At 54.0% G+C, this 9,521-nt stretch overlaps 1 protein-coding gene across 1 annotated transcript in view; it reads right to left on the bottom strand.

The window, feature by feature from the left end:
• Positions 1–9,521, bottom strand: part of KCTD1 (potassium channel tetramerization domain containing 1) — a 152,168-nt gene that overhangs the window by 76,317 nt on the left and 66,330 nt on the right. The window lies entirely within an intron of this gene.

Below are 9,521 nucleotides of genomic sequence, written 5' to 3'. Positions count from 1 at the left end.
CCCCCGGGCTGTAGGGAGCGAGGAGAGAGTTGCCTGTTTTCATCTGTGATGCTTTGTCAAAAAGCAGGTCAGCTTGAACTTCACACAGGATTGACAGGAGAGGAGTTTTTGGTCTCTGGTTGCTACCTGGTCACTATAATGATCTTTTCACCCACCGGTCTCCTAGATGTTTGTAAAGCCAGTGGTCTGAGGGGGACGTAGTTTTCCGGAAGGCTGTTGTGTTCTGTGGAGCCTCAGGTATTCTGCTGTCCTCACATTCTGAGACCAAAACTTCATCTGCTCCATAGAGAAGCCCAGGGTGAGGGCTGTCAACGTTCAAGTAAAATTAATGCAGTTTCTTTACCTTCGTAACGTAGCTTGGAAGGGTGTGTCGGGCTGAAGTGGATGTTATTCCCATTATTCAATGACCTTTACTTCAGTGTCACTGCAATACTAATTACGGTGGAAACGGAGATATGTGTTAATGTCTTGTAACAAATACGTGTATTTTAAATAATGGAGGAGCTATTTACATTTGTCTCCAAACATAAAATGTCCCTGAAACTATCCACTATATTTTTAAAAATAGCCTATTAACTTAGTAAAAGCGAAATAAAACAAGCAACAATAATGTACAAAACAACAACACTTTATACCCTAATATTGGTATGAAAACGTTATTCTCATATTTTTTTATTGCCAATATCAATTGAGATAGCCTTTTAAGAAAGCCATGAAAGCGGTCATATTCTAGGGCCCAGAAATTGCCTCTGGCAATTCATCTTCTTAAGAAATACGGGATTCTGTTCGCATTTTGGTCAAGTTGGGCTCATTGCACGGAGACAAGTTGGGCAGGTGGTTTCAGTGCAGCGCAGCGTGCTCCACGGCCGCCTGTCCCCATGACGGAGAGCTGCCTCGGTCCACGGGCGTTAGAGAGCTCGCGGTCCTGAGTGAGGCGAGGGAGACAGGGAGCCTGTTCTGCAGCGGGGCCAGGCGCCTAGGAGGGCGATCCATCCGTGTGACGGTGGAGACAAAGGATGTGACGGAAAAGGGCAAAGCAGGATCCGCTCAGACCTCCTATGGCCACGCCTTTGTGACTTTGAGAACCAGATTTCGAAGCTCTGGATGTCAGAACTGAGTATCTGGGAATCTGGTGGCAATTCAGGGATGTGCTGAGGAGCGGGTCTAGGCCTGCCCCGTGGCTATGTTTCTAAATGAACTAAAAAAGAAAAAAAATCCCCTTTTAAATACCCAGAAGCACTAACCCACATTTTGAACTAATTGACTTGCTTTTTCTTAGGAAAGCTTAATTTAGCCGTGAGGGGCGCATCTGAATATTTAAAGACGCCCTGGATGGGTTTGTTCTATTTCTTTACTTTGATGCTGGAGACCCAGGCTTGACACCGGACAGGGGAGGACAGCCCTGGAGAGGGGCGGGCAGGGCACACAGTGACCTAACCCTCTGCGTTGGGACCTGAGGGCGCAAAGCCGGGAGGGGGGGCGGGTCACTAGTCCAGGGCTCGCAGTTCCTCATGTTTCTGATTCCTGCCGCCTGCGCTTTGGCTGGGGTGCCCCGGGGGCCATGTTGCCATCACTCTGAATAGAGGCGGACTCCCCTGAGCATGAGCGCATCTCTTTGTTTTCCTGTCTTTTCTCTCTTCCTGGCGCCTTCTCTTAAGTATAAAAAGAAAAGGCAGGCCTAGCCTGTCTCGCTCAGTGGGTAGAGTGTCGGCTGCAGACTGAAGGGTCCCGGGTTCGATTCACATACCTTGGTTGTAGGTTCCCGGCCCTGGTTGGGGGATGTGCAAGAAGCAACCAATTGGTGGCCTCTCTTACATCGATGTTCTGTCTGTCTCTCCCTCTCCCTTCCACTCTCTCTAAAAATCAATGGGAAAATATCCTTGGCTGAGGATTAACAAAAAGAGAGAGAGAGAGAGAGAGAGAGAGAGAGAGAGAGAGAAAGAGAGAGGGAGAGGGAGGGAGAGAAAGGAAGCAAAGCTGTGATTCTGTCCTTCTTCCCTGTTTATAAAAGCCGTCACTCTCCCTAGAGCAGGCTCGGAAAGCACAGGTCCCTGGAGACAGACATGCCCCGTACGCCTTCTGGTCCCATCAGTGACTCTGGCTGCGGCTGCCCCTTCCCGTGAACTCTCACCTGCTCTCCTGAGTCCAGGTGAGGGTCGCTCCCATGTTCCCGGGGAGTGGACACCCCGAGCGCCTACAGGACCCGCCCCGCATCGCCCCCTGCTGGACGGGACCCTGCAGCGCACACATCCTCAACAGTTTCGCCCGCCCAGGGCCTCCCGTTCTCTTCCCTCCGCCCAGAGAAAGCCCTTCCCTTCCAGCGCGTGTCCATGAGTCCGTCCCACGTGGCTACTGTCTAAGGTCTGCATGTTACAGAAGTCATCACCCAAAATGCGTCATCGTTTGGGGGCGAACTCTGCCAAGCACATGGGCAGAGGTAGGAGGTGGGAAGACTCTCCCAGGAAGATGCCTGGCCTGCCTCCAGGCTCACGTGGTCAGGGTTTCCCTCTGCCTTCCCCGTGGTCATGTCCCCTCCCTCTTCCTTCCCCGTGGTCATCGCTTCTCCCTCTGCCAGGGGAGCAGCGGGCCTGGTCCTCACCAGCTCTGGGACGCTGAGCTGTGATCTGAGGACGAACCTCACTCAGGGCTGCTGTCCGCGTGGGAAGCACAGAGAACACGCTTGCAGGGGGCACTGCGGCAGGAGAGGGCTTCCCTGGCCAAGGTTCCGGGCTGTGGGCGGTGGTCCTGGAAGGCAACGTGTGCCCGGGCCGGGCCTCAGTGCTCCACGGGCTCCACACCCCACTCACGGAGCTTTCCCGGAACCGGTGGCTTTTCAGACGGAAGCCCAGGCCGTTCGTGACACTCAGAGCGCGTCAGCATCACCCAGAACCACCCAGGGAGTCTCTTAAAATGCAGGTTCCTCGGTGCCAGCTCCCGAGAGTCTGATGTCGCAGGTCCAGGGGCCAGTCCACGGACGTGCACTGTTACCCTCAGCGCCGAGCACGCAGTACCGACCTAACCGCGCTCGGAGAGATGCGGCCTCGACAGCTAATGTAATTGAGCGAGCAATGACATCATTTCCTCTTTGGCTGATCACCCACTGCTTCTGAATTCATCTGCAAATCGAGTGGAAGTTGTGAAACCTCTTCCCCAGAAGATGCATATGCGTGGTTTTGCCTGTGATTGCAGGGCGGTTGGGGTCAACTTGCATTTTTAAAATGCTGTTATAGCTCAGTGGTTGAACCATGACCTATGAACCAGGAGGTCCTGGTTTGATTCCCGGGCATGGCTGTCGGGCTCAATCCCCAGTGTGGGGCGTGCAGGAGGCAGCCGATCAACGATTCTCTCTTATTGATGTTCCTTTATTTTTTTTCTTTTTTAAAAATATATTTTATTGATTTTTTACAGAGAGGAAGGGAGAGAGAGAGAGATTTAGAAGCATCGATGAGAGAGAAACATTGATCAGCTGTCTCCTGCACATCTCCCACTGGGGATGTGCCGGCAACCCAGGTACATGCCCTTGACCCGAATCGAACCTGGGACCTTTCAGTCCGCAGGCCGACGCTCTATCCACTGAGCCAAACCGGTTTTGGCTCTTATTGATGTTTCTATCCCCCTCTCTCTCCTCTCTCCATTCCTCTCTCTGAAATAAATAAAAATGTAGTTTAAATAAAGAAAGATCTTAAAAAAAACAAAAGGATCCAGGTCCATGAAGCCTCCTCCCACCACGGCGCGTGCAGGAGGCAGCCGATCAACGATTCTCTCTTATTGATGTTCCTTTATTTTTTTTCTTTTTTAAAAATATATTTTATTGATTTTTTACAGAGAGGAAGGGAGAGAGAGAGAGATTTAGAAGCATCGATGAGAGAGAAACATTGATCAGCTGTCTCCTGCACATCTCCCACTGGGGATGTGCCGGCAACCCAGGTACATGCCCTTGACCGGAATCGAACCTGGGACCTTTCAGTCCGCAGGCCGACGCTCTATCCACTGAGCCAAACCGGTTTTGCGTCTTATTGATGTTTCTATCCCCCTCTCTCTCCTCTCTCCATTCCTCTCTCTGAAATAAATAAAAATGCAGTTTAAATAAAGAAAGATCTTAAAAAAAAAAAAGGATCCAGGTCCATGAAGCCTCCTCCCACCACGGCAGCTTGAAGCCAGTGGTGATGGCTGCCCACCCCCTGGCCAGGCCCCTGGTCAGAGCCACCGCGGGAGCTGGTGCTGCCCTTTGCCGGTGGCTTGGAAGTGGCAAGTTCTCGGGGTGCATCTGACTTTTCTTCCTTCTGCTCTCACCCCTCAGGGGGCCTTCTCTCCGGCAGGCCTCCCCTGCACCGGGACTCTGGCCTTGGCCACGCCTTAGAATCACCTGGAACATCTCCCCAGCGAAAACATAGGTATCCATGCCACGTCCCAGCCCCACCCCTCATCACAGTGAAGGCTCCTGCAGCCGCGTCTGGGCCCCTGAGAGCCACGTGCGCACTTCCCCCTGTTCTACCTTCACATTATTATTATTATTATTTTAATCTTTCTACAGGCCTCTCCTAGCTGGCAATGGTTCCTGCCATTGCGTGCATGTTAGAATCACCCGGAAAACTTGCAAAAAAATACTGCTACCTCGATCTGTTCCCGAGAGAATCTGCTCAGACGGTCTGGGAAGTGGCCGGGCCCGGGGATTTCCCAAAGCTCCCCGGGTGATACGAATGCGCAGCTGAGATTAAGACCCACTGGTCTAGACCGTGAGGCCCATTAAACACCGCTACTCAGGGGTCCTTCCTATGAGGCCGTGGGAAGCCCGGGTGGGCTGTACACCTGCAAAGGGCTCGGTATATGCCCATCTTCGTGTTTCCCTACGACAAGGACTCAGAGCTTCCAGCAGAATCTAAAGGGGTCACGACTCAAAGTAGTTTTAAGAAACATACGTAGGGTTATGAAGCAGTCAGTACATGTATCCTCTCTTGCTAGAAGTATAAACGGTACAGTCTTTTCAGAGGGAATTTGGCAGGCGCTCTCAGCACACAAAATGCACATCCGTTTCAACCCAGCCGCTCACGGCCAGGAATCTAGGCTGCGCACAGAGGAAACGTACGAGGGTGCTCCTGACGCGGTGTTTGCAGTGAAGTGTCTCTGGATGCGACCTAACTCTGCAGGCGGGTGGTGAATAGATAGATGATGTCTCCTCTGTTCAACAGAACAGTAGCTGGAGATTCAAAGAATAATGTAGGTTTGTGCCTACGGAGTGAGTGGAATGATCTCTAAGGCATTGTATTAAACGAGTGAAGAATTTGAATGTAACTGAGTTCATTTGTTGGAAAAACCCTGACCTTGGTTTTCAATGCGGTTCCACTTCCGTTATCGTTCCCCTAATTTCCTACCGTTAAATTTCTCCTCCTGACAACCAAGAAATCCTAATGACACTTACACCGCCTGCCCAAGTCCAGTACCCAAACTCAGACTCAATGAGCATCACCACAATTCACCCGCTGTGCAAGACTGAAACCTGGACAACATCCCTTCCTCCTCCTCTTCGTCTTCCTCTTCCTGTTCCTCCTCTCCCTCCTCCTCCTTCTCCTCCTCCTCCTCCTCCTCCACACTCCTTGCCTTCTCTTTCCACTGAAGCACCACGCCCCAGCAATTCTAGCTCAGTTGGCTTGCCTTAAATCCACCTCCTGTGTCTTCATCCACGTGTGAATGAATTGTCTTTCCCTCGGTGTTAGCCAGGGCTGTCATAATAAAACACCGTGGACAGGGTAGACTGAATGACGGGAGTTTATCTTCTCGCAGTTGGGGAAGCTAGAGGTCCCCGATCACGGGCCATCAGGGTGGTTTCTGGTGAGGCCTCTCTTCCTGGTTTGTAGACGCTGCCTTCTCTCTGTGTCCTCACATGGCTTCTGCTCTGAGCATGTGTGTGAGAGATAGGTCTCTGGTCTCTCCCTCTCATAAGGATACTAGTCCTATTGGCCCCACCCTATGACTTCATTTAACCTAGTTACCTCCTTAAAGACCCACTCTCCACATGCTGCCACACTGGGAGCTGGGACTCCAACCTCTCCGCATTGTGTGTGTATGTGTGTGTGTGTGTGTGTGTGTGTGTGTGTGTGTGTGGAGGGACACAATTCAGTTGCCAACACCCTCCACACCTCTCCCCTGCCGTATCCCCTGTCTCTGCACCCAGGTTAGGCACCAGGAGTCCCCTTCGCTGTTCCTCATGTGTGAGTTACACCTGTCCCTTTGGGCTCCTGCCCTGCAGCTCCAACACCATCCCCCGCATGCAGGCCCCGCCCCGCCTCCCAGTTGGTGACGCAGGGGGTGCAGGGGGAGCTGAGGCAGAGGCCGTGCCTCCCACGGAAGGGGAGCCGCTCGCGCTGCCATTAGCTGCTTCTCCTCGGTGTCCTGGGTGCCTTTGTGTCCTTGAACTCGTGTGAGTGTCTATTCCTTGGCAACCAACCAGCCCAGCCTAAGGGTTCTCCCTGCCTGCTCCTTCAGGGGCCCCTGCGCCCCCAGCACCCCACCCCCTCCGGCTGCCAGACCAGCTGCTTCCCCTTGAAACTGGTCGCCTCTCGTCCTGCACGTACTGGGGGCTCCCCGGGCCCGACAGCCTCTCCGTCCCCTTGCTCAGTGGCTGGCCCCGAGACCTTGGTGGCGTGATGGCAGGCAGCACCCGTCTTGGATGCCTTCCCTGACCCGCCAGGCTTGGGGCCCCCTCCTGCTGGGAGTCTCGGAGCGTGGGCTTGGGCTCTGTGTCAGACGACTCGGATTCCAAGTCTGGCTCTACGATTCCGTGCTGCGTGGCCTTGGGTAGAATTCCCCACGCCTCTGTCTGTGCCTTTGCTGGGAGCGTGGGGGATTGTGGTGACGAGTAAATGTGAGATAATGGGAAAAAGCGCTTAGGACAGTGGCCGGCACACTGCGTCCCTAATGGACGCCAGCACTGACCATGACCCTGGGCAGTACCGGCCCTGTCCGCCGACGGGTGAGCCTCCCGTGCCGCTCCAGTCTTCTGGCACCTTCTCCGCCTCCCGACAGCCGGTCTCCCCTGTGCTTCCTGGCCTTTCTGGGCAGACCCAGGTCTCCGCAGCTGCACGTATGTAGTTGCTCTTCTCTCCCTAACCAGACTCCGTGGCCTTCATTAAAAGAGAAACTTATTATTTTTACGTTCACGTTGCCTGGCATAGCTACTGGCACACAGAAGATGGTCAATAGGTGTCTGTTGCATATACTGTAAATGTGGATGTACTGGCCTATATCGCCCAGTAGGCTGTGAGTTCCTCGTATCCATCTGTTTAAAAATGTATATTTTTATTGACTTCAAAGAGGAAGGGAGAGGGGGGAGAGAGAGAGAAACATCAACGATGAGAGAGAATCATTGATCAGCTGCCTCCTTCCTACACATTCCCCACCACAACCTGGGCCTGTGCCCTGACCGGGAACTCAACCGTGACCTCCTGGTTCCTAGGCCGACGCTCAACCACGGAGTGGGCCGGGCCCTTGTATCCATCTTATTCTCTGTCCAGGGAGGGGCAGTGAGGTGACCATTAGCCTGAGCACGGATGGACTCAGCCAGACCGCCAGGTTTAACTCATGGCTGTGTCACTTCCCAGCTGTGCGACCCTGAGCGAGGCCCTCTTCTAGGTCATCCCAGTGACCTTGACTCACCTCCAGCCTGGCTCTGGCTTACTGCCCTGAGTCTGCACCATCAATGCCCCTTCACGTCCCGGGCTCTGTCCTTAGGCTCCCTTCGGCCTCGGACGCCTTCCCCCGCCACACACACTGACACCTTCCTGCTCTCTCAGCACCAGCTCACATGTCCCAGAGGCGTTCCCGCAGCCTCCTGCTCGCTGCCCTATGCTGTCCCTTCCATATTTATGTACTTACTTATTTATTTTAAAATATCGTCATTGATTTCAGAGAGGAGGGAGAGGGAGAGAGAAACATCAATGATGAGAGGGAATCATTGATCAGCTGCCTCCTGCACGCCCCCACTGGGGATCGAGCCCGCAACCTGGGCATATGCCTTTGACCGGAATTGAACCTGGGACCCTTCAGTCTGCAGGCCAACGCTCTATCCTTGGAGCCAAACTGGCCCGGCACTTGGATATTTTATTATAAATTATAATACCCCCACAGCAAGGCTCGGTGAGCCTCCACTTTCGGGGTACAGTTTCCCAGGTTGGTAGAATGTACAATATCTGCTCAAAACCAGGCCCAAGGAGCCACCCTGGAGCACCGCCAGGAAGGAGGGCCGTGAGCGAGCCCCGGAAGGACTCTATGAGTGTTCCCAGGCGTCAGAACAGCTTTTCTGTAAAGAGGAGCTATTTCGGGCGCAGATGAGAGGAGGGAGGCGAGGAGGGAGGCGAGGAATTCGCAGGCCTGGCGAGGCCCTTTGAAGGCGAGGGCTGCCAGGGGAGGGAAGTGTGAGGTGTCAGGTTACTATGTAATTAGGGGCCCGGCCTGTTCCAGATCAGCTCCATCTCTGGCACGGGGTCACTTCATTTTTGCAAACAATCGCATTCTTTCATTCATAACCTTTCCCTTCCTCCGAGGGTGGCTGGGAGGGGCACCATCAAAGGACTCGGGGCTGACTCGGTGGCCTGCCTAGAGCAGGTCATGGAAGCGAAACCGGCATCATCCTCTCTGTGTGAGCCTGGGAGGAAGGGCTTCTCTGTTGGAAAGTGAAGCAGCCTTCTTCCCAGAGCGAGCGGAGGGACCTGGCAGGGCCAGGGGATGCCCCCAGGACGCCCCGGCCTGCAGAGCCTCACGCCACCTGCAGGAAGTACACGCACCCCTCTTTCCAGGGACTGTCCGGTGTGGGCCTCAGTGCGACCCTTCTGGGTCCACTGACTTTTCAGAATAAACTCGCCCGCTTTGCCTCGCTGCTCCCTGCCGTGCGGGGTGGGCAGGCGTGGCTCCCAGAGCCTCTCCTCTCCCCTGTGGGAGGCTGGTGTCAGCACCAAGCTTTTATTTTTTTTCACATGGAGATGTCCGAGGCAGGCTTAATACAGAGGATTAGCCGGCAGCGGCTGCTAAGCTCTGAAATCGGCAGACAGAGGCCACAGGAGGCCTGTCCCGAGCCCACAGGGCACTGCTGTCCTGTGATCACTGTGGGATTTGCGTTCAGAGAGCGCCTTGGCCCTGAGTGGCTTTCTGGCGGGGTGTGTGGCATCGTAAGCTCTCTTTCGGGGAAACCTGTTTCTCTCTCGGGTGTTCTTTACCGTTCTTACCAGGATGGCTTTTCGTCTGACCCCATGGGACACGGTCCGTCTGTTTCTTCAGATGATTCCCAAGGCACAGCATCGGGAACAACAATCGTGGGTTGAACTGAGTCCGTGCCCACGGCTGCCACTTTGAGATGCAATCAAATGGCTGTAAATATCATTTCCTCCTCAATTCAGTCCGCGGAGGATTTTGGCATTTTTAACCGTTTTTCTTCCTGACGTTCCGATTTCCAAGGTTGTGCGGTCCATCCAGGATCCTGGCGCTGCCGGTGGTCGAGCTGGGAGGCCGGAGCGGCCCTGCCCGCCTGG

The sequence above is a fragment of the Myotis davidii genome, unplaced genomic scaffold (genome assembly GCF_000327345.1).
Source record: "Myotis davidii unplaced genomic scaffold, ASM32734v1 scaffold181, whole genome shotgun sequence".
Lineage (NCBI taxonomy): Eukaryota > Metazoa > Chordata > Mammalia > Chiroptera > Vespertilionidae > Myotis > Myotis davidii.
Note: the sequence above shows the minus strand (reverse complement) of the source record. Positions and strands in the feature narration are given on the sequence as shown.